This window comes from Spinacia oleracea, chromosome 6 (assembly GCF_020520425.1).
Source record: "Spinacia oleracea cultivar Varoflay chromosome 6, BTI_SOV_V1, whole genome shotgun sequence".
Lineage (NCBI taxonomy): Eukaryota > Viridiplantae > Streptophyta > Magnoliopsida > Caryophyllales > Amaranthaceae > Spinacia > Spinacia oleracea.
The window spans coordinates 23834468-23847726 of record NC_079492.1 but is presented as its reverse complement, the minus strand read 5'-3'; the positions used below and the strand labels follow the sequence as shown (position 1 = coordinate 23847726).

At 39.4% G+C, this 13259-nt stretch overlaps 1 long non-coding RNA gene across 10 annotated transcripts; it reads left to right on the top strand.

Moving 5' to 3' along the window:
* The first annotated feature begins 767 nt into the window (after window positions 1–767).
* On the top strand, window positions 768–4518 carry LOC110803865 (uncharacterized). Of its 10 annotated transcripts, none has more exons than XR_008924225.1 (8): window positions 768–1030; window positions 1239–1404; window positions 1488–2098; window positions 2977–3070; window positions 3287–3390; window positions 4024–4088; window positions 4190–4293; window positions 4394–4518. It is a non-coding gene; the product is annotated as an uncharacterized lncRNA (long non-coding RNA). The 10 variants fall into 10 exon arrangements; XR_008924224.1 differs by having other exon boundaries at window positions 4190–4304; XR_008924227.1 differs by having other exon boundaries at window positions 769–1030; window positions 4222–4293.
* Window positions 4519–13259: the final 8741 nt, after the last annotated feature.

Sequence of the window (13259 nt, the reverse complement as noted above, 5' to 3'; positions counted from 1 at the left end):
CTGGGATCATTTTCGGCCCCCATGCCTGGGCGTTAATGATTTCGGCGCCCAGCTCTGGGCGCTGAAAATGATTTCTGGCGAGATTTCTTGATGACACAGTTGGCCTCTTGTTCGTTCGTTTTCTTTTTTTTTCTTTTCGTCTAGAGATTCTTTTTTGGAACGCACCGTTCATTTGAGATCACCGTTGATTGGTGAATAATTATTTCTCGAGAAACCGTAGCCTAATAGTGGACCAACGGTGTTTATTATTTCCTTATTCGTTCACCATTTCTTAGCTTAGAACGATTGTGGGATTCATCTTCAACGCCCAAAGTCAGGCGTGGAATTTGGCGTCGGAGTTGATTATTGGGCAGATCTGCCTCTTTTCCGTTTGCTTATTTCACACTACTACAAAAACACCCTATGGAGTCGGACTTTTCGAGTCGCCTCAAATAAATAAGCGACACCTTAGGTTTTTGGGTCGCCTTTTATAGAGCAGGCGACGCATAATGTTTGATAAATGAAAATAAAAAAACAAATAAAAAGCTTTAGAGTCGCCTGCTACATTGCAGGCGACACGTAAACCATATGCGTCCCTCTTTTAATCATAGGCGACTCCAAAACTTTAACTTTACGAGTCCCCTAAAACAAAAAAGGGGCGCATATAGTTTACATTTCGCCTGCTAAGTTATAGGGGACGGCGAAAAGTTTACGTGTCGCCTGTATTAATTCAGGCGACACCTTACATTTAGTTTTACAAGTCGGTTGTTGCGTTAAGGCGACACCTTAGATTTTTTTTTTTAAAAACTTTAGCTAATTGGTTCTACAGTATCTATTAGTCTTTCACTTTTCTTTTTGAGTTTAATCTCAATTCTCAAACCCTCTTCCTCCTCCCTCATAATGTCACACACTCTCTCTTCGAAATAGATGGCGAAGTTTTCTCTACAGCGGAAAGACGTCTCTCTTCTCCATGGCGTCCTACCACCTTTAGTCCTTCTACGTTGTCGTCTTCAAGCTCCTTATACCCCGCGACAGCGACCAGACTATGGAGGTTAGGGCTTCCTTACAAAATGTAGAATAAATTATTAATTTTCCTCCCATTTATCTCAATAACGTCCATAAGTATAAGTCTTAGCTTGAGGTACTTTCGAGTCTTAGTCTCGTTTTTATTTCACCAGGTTTATTGATTTAACGGGTTCGGTAGGTTAATTTCGGCGATTAAAATTCTAATTTGTTAGGGTTTGGATTGAATTATGCAGTTTGTGCCATAAACCCCTTCACCGACTTCTCAAAATAACAGATTCTCATATATACCTCTTAAATTTTCGTTCGATGTTTCCAGAAGATTCTCCGACTATGAAAGGATCTTGTTAGGTTTTGACGGTTTGTCAAGGAAATTGAAGAATCAGTCAATTGCCTCGATCTGTAAGTTTTCTATTGTTCTTAATTCTGTGGCAGTTACATATCTTGGATTCAATTACTAAATTAAGAAACTTTGATTACTCTAGTGGCCGTGAATGGCAAAGGAGGGCGATGGGAAGCCGGAGGCGCAGAAGTACGTTTACAGGATAAGAACCGCCAAATAGTGGCATGAATTGCAGAGGAGTGGTTTCACTTTTGGCGGTGATCTTGACGACTCTACTGCTTGCTTCCATCTCAGCACCCTTCTTCAGATTCTTCCCTTTTTCTTTCAATTTCTGGGCTTCTGTAATTCATTTATTTTTTTATTATTCTAGAACCCTTGATCAATACTTTCTGAGATTCTTTCAATTTCTGGGCTTCTGTAATTCATTTATGTTGTATTATTCTAGAACCCTTGATCAATACTTTGTGAGATTAAAGGCTTAATTTCACGATTTTATTTAATTATTTGTTCAATTGAATCATCTACCAGTTTGATATTGTAGAGATCCTTATTTTTGGATATCTTATGTCTAAATTGAACTAAATTATGTCAAAAGCTTAATCTTTTAGGTTAAATGAGTATGATTGATTATGATTTTTGTGCTAAGATGGAAATGAAGCTGTTGGGACATATTCATAGGTACAACCATCCTTGCAAAGATTTTTCAAAGAAACTAATGAGGAGTTATACTTGCTTCAAGTTGATTCTAACAAGGTATAAGAATGGAGGCTTTTTAGTCTCATTCTTGCTTTGGGTTTATAGTGTTTACCCAGTTCTATAGTTAGTTGTTTACATTACTCCCCAACTCCCAGTTGTTCATATGTCATGTAATTCTGTGCATATTTCTGGTGGTAAATATTTCTGTTTGCCTAAGTGGGATAAAATTAAGACCAATTTGTTGCATAGTGGTCTCGAATATTCCCGAAAATCATGTTTGTGGTTTTCAACCCTGTCTTTTGATTTCTATCTCTCTTTCCCTCAGGCCTTCACTGATCAACTGTTTTCTAGCTCAGGAATGCTTAGTGTTCCATCTTCATGTTGTCATCAGTCTACAACCATGCTCTGTTCAGGACATCCATGTTAAGATTATAGCATAGCTAATTTAATTTACTGAAAATAGGTAACGGTGGAACTATAAAAGTAATTGATAAAATTTGTTTGTCTCCAAATTCAGTTTGGAGTTCCTCCTACTTAACCCTCAATTTACATCACAAATTTACTGGTTTATGCAGAATGTGTAGTAGCCCATTGTGAATTTCGACTGTTTTCAGACTTCTTATCATACCCTCCCCTCCCCCCCCCCCCACTATGTCCAGGTGTTTCTTCTAAATTATTATTCTTACTAGGTTCCTTATACTAATTTGGTTGCCATTGCTGACTAAATTGGTCGGCATTGCTGCAGCCAACTAAGGATTGTGTGGCAAAGACTCTGAGACGAGTAAGATTTCGTCATGGGTTTTACTGACCTAATTCAATTATTTACTTTCCTGTAGTATTTTTTATATTATTCTGGTCTAAGTGGTGGTTACTCTTTTTCCACTTTCCATGGAATCTTTCATTAGGTACTTAACAATTTGTTATACCTTATGCAGGTTGCTGATAAAACTGTTCATAGACGGATTGTTATTGCGCTTGCTCATCTCTTTTCTTCTGAGCATCATAGAAGGACCTTTATTGACAATAATGGTAATTTCTTTTTATTTATCTAAGTTATCATACCTAGGATTTGGTATTTGCTTCTTTTCAGGTCTAGGTTTACATTTTTATTGGGACACATTATCCAACTGCCTTTTCTTATTAAATGGAGGGGACTACTTTTCCTGATCGGGTATTGATTTTTCTATGTTTCCGCTATGTTCTTAACAAGTTTGGATTTGCTCTTGGAGCTTCTTGAATCATCAGGTATTAAGCAATAGCAAGATGGTTTAAGAGCTTTGTACAAGATGGCCAGCAAAACCACTTTACTCTCACCAGTTGATGCAGCTCCTCCTTCACCATCTCCACAGGTGTGTGCTGTCAGGCTTTCCGTTACGCATGGAGTTAATTGATGTACTAGTAGTTTGTAAAATCACTGGAACTCTGGTTTTATTTAATACGAAGTATACTATTTGCATTATTCAAAGGGCTTATTTTCTGATGTTATTCAAGTTGTGATTACCATTACTCAGTAAGCATGTTGTCCTTTGTTTGGGAAGGTGTATTTGGGTGAGAAACATGTAAATAATTCGACGTTGTCTGATGTTACCTTCCTTGTAGAAGGTATTTTACTTTCACCTATGCTACAGATGCTTTTTTTTTTCCAAATGACTGTTGCTGCAATTGTTTTTAGTTTTGAAATCTTAACTTTGTAGCCATACTTCTATTGCTTTCTGGTAGGAGATTCTATGCTCACTGTATATTCCTTCTTGCATCTTCTGATACATTTCGTGCAATTTTTGATGGTGGTTACAGGGTAAGTCTACCATAGTGTGAATAGTTCAATTTACAAGTTATGTGTTTGTATTTGGAATACAGGTTAGGTATATGTACATGGATCTTTGTTGCAGTTTACTTGTTTAACTTAACTGATGTTTTTTGATATCGAAATTCACGTATACTCTATGTTGATATATTGATTCTCCTCATGTAACTGGTTGTAGGAGAAGGATGCTAAAGATATAGAGATTCCAAATATTAGATGGAACGTCTTTGAGTTAATGTTGAGGTGAGTTTTTTTCTTGTCCATTTTTTTTGGAATTGAACTGTGCCTCGTGTCGTGGAGGTTGATAAATTTAGTTTTGTGGTGTTATATATATATATTTACAGGCTTTGTAAATGTCAATTTGGATATTGCTCAGGACTTACTAAGAGCTGCTGATCAATATCTACTAGATGGTCTGAAATGGCTTTGCGAGTATGCCATTGCCCAAGTACGCATGAGGTTGAGTTAGCAAGTTTTTCTATTATTATGTTGAGTTTTCAAGTGTGAAGTAACAACCAGTTTTCCAAAATGGTGTCTGAAACTTTCAGGATATCTCTGTGGAGAATGTCACACTCATACCGTACATGAGATTTTCACCTCATATGGCTCCTCATTCAATTCTTTCGATGCCATTGGATCCTTTCCATAATTCTTTAAGATGCAATTATTCTAAATTATTGTTTAATCTGTTTTCTGACTTTTGATCATTTTGCTCTTATAGTTAGCTATCTTCATCAATCTATTTAACATGGGTTCACTACGTTATTGCTGACTTAATTAGATAAGAAATAGTGATTACATACCATAACATACCAACCATAATGTGTACATTATAGGTTCTTAATTTTATTCAAGCTCCTTCCTATATATTATTTCTCTTTAAATGTCTTGTTTCTTTTTATTTAGTTATAGTTCAATCATGCTTGGAGGTAGATTTCTTATGAGAACTCTATTATAAGTAGTACTACCAATTGATTCTTTTTGAAAGCCTATTAGCTCAAATGGTAGAGCAATGTGCCATTGCACATTTATGTAGGCTCGAGTCCTACATAGGCTATAATTATACGCATCGCTTCGAACAAAGGAGGCGACACCATAGAGTATCATATACATCGCCTCAACAAAGTAGGAGACACCATAGAGTACCATATGTGTCGCCTCTAAATAAGCAGGCGACACCATAGAGTACCATTTGAATCGCCTCTAAATAAGCAGGCGAAACCATAGAGTACCCTTTGAATCGCCTCAACATAAGCAGGCGACAGCATAGAGTACCCTTTAAATCGCCTCCAACGAAGCAGGCGACACGATAGAGCACCATATGCGTCGCCCAAAACGAATTATGCGACTCAGAAAAGTACATACAAATCCCTAGATTTCCTCTTCGGAGTCGCCTCTAACATAAGAGGCGACACATAAACCAACCTACAGTGTCGGGTCACAGACGACACATAAAGGGGGTACCTATAGAATCACCCCCTGTGGAGTCGCCCATGAGGCGACTCTATAGGTGGTTAAGAGGCGACTCCAAAAGGTTTTTTTGTAGTAGTGTCACTTGGGAATCTACGTATTCTCTTCTTTTTTGTTTTTTCTTTATTTTTGGGAACGTAGAATTTTATTAGAGATCACAATGAGCCGAGTGATCGTGATGATTTCTCGAGAAGCCGTAGCCGATTGGTGGACTACGGTGTTTGTCGCTTTGGGGCGATTATTTAAAGGAACTGTTGCTCTTAAGGCGTACAGTTATTGCAATAGTTGGGCGAGTCTATATGACCCGAGGAACATACCTTGAGACGTAAGACTTTGATCGCTCTCGTATATATTTTTTCTTTGAACGCATTCGTGAATGTTCGATGCTTAGAATGATGATATGTATGTGCGAACGAGTGTTCATAGCATGGCCGTTGCGTGTGGTCCATTAATCAGTTCGCTTGAATCATTTTTTTGAGCAATGACTGATTTTGAATAGTTTGCTTAGAAGCTTGATAGGGTTCAAGCTCACTCATGAAGTGGGCTCAAGCATCGTGCCCTTTCGATCGTTCAAACATTTGCTTCGAGATTTTTTATTTTGCTATGGTCGTTTCGTAGCTTGGAGCCCCCAAGTATGCATGTTGGGATGCTTCCTTTTGGCGTACTATTTTTGTAGGTTCTTTCGAGAAAGATGCCTTGGGGTCCCGCTCGTGTAGGTGCGAGCTATCCCTTCCGTGATAGGTAATATTTTGCTACCTTTAATCCTTAATATAGAAGTCGTGTGGCTTGTATTTTGAATTTGGGCGATAAGTAGTCCTTGCCTCATGCTCTTGGTCGTGCCCGCATTAGTGCAATATGCCTCACTCTTATTTTCCTTAGACTTGTACTGTGGGATGGTTGAACTTACGGTGCGACGTAGGCTTGTGTGGCCTAACGGCGTGTCTTAGAACATTCCTCTAGGTATTGGGATATCATTATTATTTTTTGCATTGGAGTACTTCATCACGCCTCGTTCAGGTGCTCGAACAAGTGTAGCACCTTCTGCGTGGGTGTGCACGGCTTTTACTTCGTTCGATGCGAGGATTCATAGATGTTTCTTTCTCTTTTTTATATCTGGGCAAAATTTTCCAAGCAGAGATATTCAGCGCCCAGGCTGGGGCGTTAAAGATATCGGCGCCCAGCGCTGGGCATTGAAAATGATTTCTGGGCAGAACTTGACAGTTTTTTTTTTCTTTCGCCTTTGCTTTGGAACGACGTAGACTGTGTAACGGGCGCTTATAGGGCGAGCGTTATGTGCAGTAGTTTGATCGGAGTTTTAGTGACTCGCGATTTTCAGTTACCCTTGTTAGTGGGGTGACTTTATATATTCTAAGTAGTGCTTTAGAATTTGGGAGAGGTTGTAGCCATTCTAAGGTTCGTTTTACACGATCAAACCTTAGGATTGTGCCCCTATGACGTGTGTATAGCATTAGCGTCGAAAATTTGCGATAAAATCGTCATTTCGAGCATTTTAAGAGTGTTTTTTCTCAAGCCCCCAATTGTAGCTACGGGATTGGCTTGGTGCTATAATGCTTGGCATACGTTTTTATGCATTCATGGTGACATGGATCATGAATAGTTTGAACCAGACTCGTTTAGTGCGAGGTACGTTCGAGTAGTGATTTGCTACTTCTCTTGTAAATGTCGTATTGTGCGACATTGCCACGGTCAAGGTAGTCACATGTTGAAGTGTGCCTTGGCCAAAAGCTAGGTGCCTTTCTTTACCCATAATCATATTTAGAAATCTCTTTGACTCACTTGCAACATTGAGATAAACGCATACGTAGCTTAAACCAACGACACTTTATTATGTTCGAAGAAGTCTTTGAAAATTATTTGAAATCCGAGTCCTACTGTGTACAATCCGAGGTGTCCTAAATAAGTTAACTTATAGAAGGGTTCGTACAGGATTACATGAGTGAATCAAAATACTGTTACGATTTTTAGAATGCTGTCTAAGGATTTGTTGGAAGCCAGGGTGCAGGCGCCAAGATTTTACTTGTGCCCGTGCGGCACATGCTTTAGGCTTTTAGGGCCACATTTTCCAGAATAGCGGGAATATAAACCATCTTTAAGTTGACTTAGATTTACTTGGTGTATGTCTGTACAAAAGGTCAAGGTATACTTAGTTCTTTCCCTAGCTCTTTCATTTCAATTTTTAGCCCCCAGTTGCTATTATGTCTTCCCATTAATGATGCTTTCAGATTTCGATTTTAGATGCCCGTGTCATATGTCTGAGTAGGGTGAGCCTTGGTTAAGTGCCAAGTCCTATTGACAATGTCTGATTTTTTTTAAAGGAGATTCGCAAGCATTTGAATTACCATGAACGGGTGCCCTGAGTTCGAAGGAACGATGGGGCGATGCCGTAGAAAAATCTTCTTTATTGCAAGCTTACTGCCTTTACTACTTATTAGCGATTATGACTGTGTCTAGTGGTGAAAGAAGGTCTTTAAGTGAGTTACTTTGCTTTAGGGAGGGTCAAGTCGAGTACTTTAGAGGTCATGGACGCTCGTGCTAGCCCCCATTCAATTGAGGCAAAGCGATCTTTTGAGTATTGGCTGAGTGTCTAGGAGTGTGAGTGCTCGTTCTGGCAAAGGTACGTGCCCTTATTATTTTTCGATGTGTGCTCATTTTGGCATCTTGATGACTTGGATTCTTCCTTTGACTTAAATTTTTCTTTCGACTTGGATTGCAAGTAATTAAATTTCAATAAGGGACTCTATTTTTTATTCTTGTTATTCTGTAGGCTTTAACATTTTTTCAAATTGGTTGGACCGAATCATGGATTGCCTACGTATCCGCCTTAAATAGATTTAATTTGGAATCAGGTCTTGCGTAGTTCTTAGCCAGAAAATGGTTTCTTAGAATGCCAATTTTAAACAAGTACGTTCGAGTGGAGCCGTAATGTTTAAAAATAGGGTGAAATAAGTGTACGAAAATTTGGAGCGCGCGTATTTTGCGTATTTTATACGATCTTCTACCCCCCAAGTGTTCGTTATTCTTCCGCATGTATATGGGAAAATATACGAACACTTTTAGGAATTGGGAGTTGAAAGCAAGAACGGCGCCCAGGGCTGGGCGCTATTATTTTCGACGCCCAGGTCTGGGCGTTGAAAGCGTGTTCTGGGCTGCCTGTTTGCGCTGCTCCTTTTCGTTTCGTGCCAAATATTTGCGAATCTTTTTTGTGCGCTAAATGCTTCTTTTCCTTTTTTAAATGCTTCTTTTCTTTTTTTTTGTGCGCTTTGCAAAGTTTTTTATTTTTGTTTTTATTATTTAATTTTTTTACGTTAAGCGTAGAACGTACTCTTCATTTGTTTTTTTTTATTCGTGACTCAAGACGGCTTGAAAGACGGGTCGAATGAGATAGGATAATTTGTATAGGTATTAGTCAAGCATGAGGATTACATCTGCTAGGACTCACAATTTGCAGCCTCGTGCTAGTGTCATGAGTTTACATCGACCAAGGCTAATGAGTAGCATGGGGACGGCTCAAGGATGTATCCAAACAAGTTATATGGTCATTATACTAATGGTGGTGTAAGAGCAGGTTTGGGCTTTGGAAATAATGGGTATGACGCACGTGTCAATGGCCGTACGTGGTTTGCAGTTGACAACAAGTTCAAGAACAAGAGTCGAGGTAATGGTTTCTTGGGTTATGGCAATGAGAACATGGATGGGTTAAATGAGCTGAACAGGGGCCCCCAGAGCGAAGGCGTCTAAGAACATAAGGATTGGAAAGGGTAGACATCGTAGAATTTTATGTAGTTTTTGTGGCATGATTTGGATCGGTTGACTCAATTCTTTTCCTTCGTTTACTTGGGTAAATTTCGCATTTTGGAAGGTACGGGCTAGGTATTTCATGGCTCGCTCTTTTCGCTCTCCCTTTTCTCTTTCTCTTTTTTTCTTTTGGGTAAATTTCGTACTTTGGGAGGTACGGGCTAAGTATTTCATGGCTCGCTCTTTTTGCTCTCCCTTTTCTCTTTCTCTTTTTTCTTTTTTTTCTTGGGATTTCTCCCCCTTTTGTATTTGGGCTAAAAGGTGGATGGTTGTGGTCTTTGAGTCACGAGGCGAGACTGAGTGAGCCTCGTTTGGTAGGCCTACAGTGGACCTTTAATTTTAGTAGGCCTGGGGTGGACCTTTAATTTTAGTAGGCCTAGGGTGGACCTTTAAATTGTCTTACTTTGCAAACGTATTTAGTTGTTTCTTAAGATGTGCAAATAGCGTAGATTCAAAATGTTGTTTTTACTTTATTGAAATTTAACGAAAGAATTACATCGAAAATAATTTTTTTTGCTTCTTTTCAGATTCCAGTTTTCGGGATTTAATTGGAAGTTGTGATTTAGACTCGAACTTTCATTAATTTTTCTGATTATAACCCGTGTAGGAATATAAGGAGGTGGCCTAGACTCAAAATAATGACGTGGAGTAAGCCTATAATACTTGACCAAGCAACTTTCAGACTTAGGCTAATTGGACCATAACTTTCGTTGGTTGACACTTTAGATTTTAACCCTTGGGTGTTCATTTGTCATGCGCCGTTTTGCTTAATGTTGGCAAGGTAGTTAGTTGGGGAGATCGAATTTTCATTTTTGCAAGACTAGAATCATTAGTGCGGCTTCCCTCTTAGTGTGTATTGCTTTACCCCAATGGTAGCCTTATGGTATGCCGATTTGGGTATTTTCATGGTTCGTCATGTTGCATTCATGGAAAATCTTTTAGTCCGTACTTAGGAGTACTTCAAGGAGCGAGTGGCTCGAGAGGACTATGATAGTCGTGAAGGAAATAGTGCCCTTGGTCCAAGTATGCATATAATATTAAGTCTAATAAATGCGGTTCAGTATTAATTAACAAGTTAATAATTCAGTGAGATCAAGTGAGCTGAATGCCTGACTAGAGGCCGCTTCAGTTCAAGTGGAATTAATTATATTAATCCACAGCTTACTCTTGACTGAACCCGCAGGGTCACACAAATAGTACGTAAACGGATCAAGTATTTAATGGCATTAAATACTCCATATATGGATATTCGGAATCGACGGATCTTGGTTTCAGTGGGAGCTGAGATCGTCACAGGCAAGAAATGGATACTCCGGAAACGATGATATTGCCGGAAACGGAAATATGGATCGTATCGGAAATATAAATATTATCCAAGTCGTAGATGTTGCCGGAAACGGAAACATGGTACGTATCGGAAAATATTATCGGAAATGGAAATATTGCCGGAATCGGAAATATTGCCGGAAACGGAAATATTGTCAGAATCGGAAATATTATCGGAATCGGAAAATAATTCCGGAATCGAGAAATTAATCGGAAGCGTATCGTACGAATTAGCATCGGACGAGGCCTGCCAGACGAAGGCCCAGCACGAAGCCGGGCCATCGCCCAGCAAGCCAGCGCGCCACAACGCACCAGCCAAGGCTGCGCCAGGCCCACCGCAAGGCAGGCCCAGCGCGCGCCAAGGCGGCGGCAGCATGTGGGCCTCGTGGCAATGGGCTGCGAGCTCGCGGGCTGCGCGCGCGCGCATGGCGCCCCTCGTGGGCTGCTGTGCGTGCGTGTGTGTGTTTGTGTGCTATACCAATCCTAAAGCTATCAGGTTTCGACATATGATTAAATTCCTAAACCTAAAAGGATGAATTAATTAAATAAGAATTCTATTAGGATTCTAGTTTAATTAATTCGTATCCTAATAGGATTCCAGTTCCTTTTCCATACCTCTATAAATAGATGCCTAGGGTCATAATTTATAGATACAATAAAAGACGATTCAAGTATTCAAAGTGATTTTTGAGAGTAAAAATTCAGTCATATAATTGCCTACAATAGCCGAAAATTCTACGTACCTTAAGGGCGATCCTAGTTGGTCAAACTTAAGGCGGATCCGGACGTGCTGTGGACTATCTACGGAGGGACGACACTTGGAGTCCTAAAGACTTGTTCTTGTTCGGTTCGGGCGCAGCTAGGGAGGGCACGCAACAAAGTGTATGCATCTAAACTATGCTAAATGATTATGTGTAAATAATATGCTTTCCTGGCTTTATGGTTTTTCCGCATGATTTATGTTTTGTCATATGAATCATAACCTTACAGTGGTATCACGAGCCTCTTATTATTTTCATAATCTAAATTGCATGAACATGGTTAAATATTACAAATTTGCAAGAATTAAAAGGGGTGATTAATTTTCGTAATTGTTAATTAATTGCAAATTGCGTTTATTTAATTATACGTACGCAGTTTTTCGGCAGTTTCTTCGTTACTCATCCAAATCGAGTGATTTTTGTGTTAATTCCGCATGTAAAAGGCATTCTCAAATTCGAAGCCTAACTATGACTTTTCGAAGGTTTTAGTTTTTCGAATGCAAAATTTCGTAAATTTAAGATGTTAAATTAAATATTTGCGATTCTTGTTGATAAATCTTGAATTTTTGATTGACCTACTGTATATGTTTAACAAGTTTGAATGCCTAGCCTTGTTAATTATGCAATCTAATTTGTAATTATGATTAATTTGTTGAAAATTGGAATAATTTAGAATTAATTTGATTTTCATAATTAGTTATAATTTAATTAGATACCTATGATTAAAAACCACCATAAAAATTGTAAATTTATGTTAAATTTTAAAATTTTATGACCTAGACTTGAATCCATGTTAATCGGAAATCAATTAAATAATAAATTTTTGATTTTTCGCCCTAAAATTATGAAATTAATATTATTTATTAATTTGTCATTAATTTTGAATATAAAATTTTAATTTTTATGCGACTCGCTCATATAACTTGCACGCACAAAGCAATGGACGCTACGTGTTACCCTTAAGGGGTGTTGTATAGTGCGGGCATGCGACGACGAGCAATGGAGCTCGTCACCCATGCGGTACGAATGCAACGAGCAAGGGCATGGTGCACGAGCACAAGGCAGCAGCCCTGCCTTGTGTCGTGGGCTGTGAGCAATGGGCGCATGGGAAAGGGCGAGAGCAAGGAGCGAGCAGTCGCGTGTGGGCAGCAAGCGTGCTGCGCCACAGCGCGCACTGCCTCGCGCAAGAGCACGAAGCCTCGCGCGCATCAAGCGCATGTGTGCGTGCGACGAGCGCTGCGCCCAGCGATGGCGTGCAGCGTGCTTGTTGCGACGTGCGACGAGCGCTGCGCCCAGCGATCGCGTGCAGCGTGCTTGTTGCGACGTGCGACGAGCGCTGCGCTTAGCGATGGCGAGCAGCTTGCTTGTTGCGACGTGCGACGAGCGCTGCGCCCAGCGATGGGCTGCGGCAGCATGCTTGTTGCGTCGAGCGCTGGCGCGCGCAGCGAGCACTGGCTCGCGTGTTCGATTGATGCCTTGCGATGGGGAGCAGCAGCGATGCGACGCAGCGCATGGGCTGCGCGCACATGGCCAGCAATGGCTGTGTGCGTGTGGCCCATGGGCGTGCGTTGCGTGGGATTGTTGGGTTGCGATTAGATCGTTTTGAAATTTTAATTTGAGATTTTCAGTTTACGTAATTTTAATTAATTTTAAAATTAATAATTTAAATTATTTTCTTGGATTTTAATTTTGAATATTGTAATTATAATAAATTTTATTTATTCTAATTATTTTACTAAAATTAAAATCATGAATTAATTTAAATACGACTGAAATTAAATTAAATTTATGGATTCAATTATAAATTTATATGAGCTTTAAATTTTAATTAAATTTGTATGTTTCCGGTTAGACTAGAAATACATTTTTATGTTTAAAATTAGTAAAGCCTATGAATTTATTGGTTTAAGTAGGGAGCCCTTTTTAGTCATAAACTCTTGATTAGGTCTACAAATCCTTAAGGTTAAAACAACTTGATTAGAATTAATAAGGACTGAATAATTTGTAGATTATTGGTGCCCTTGATTAATTGCTGCAAATG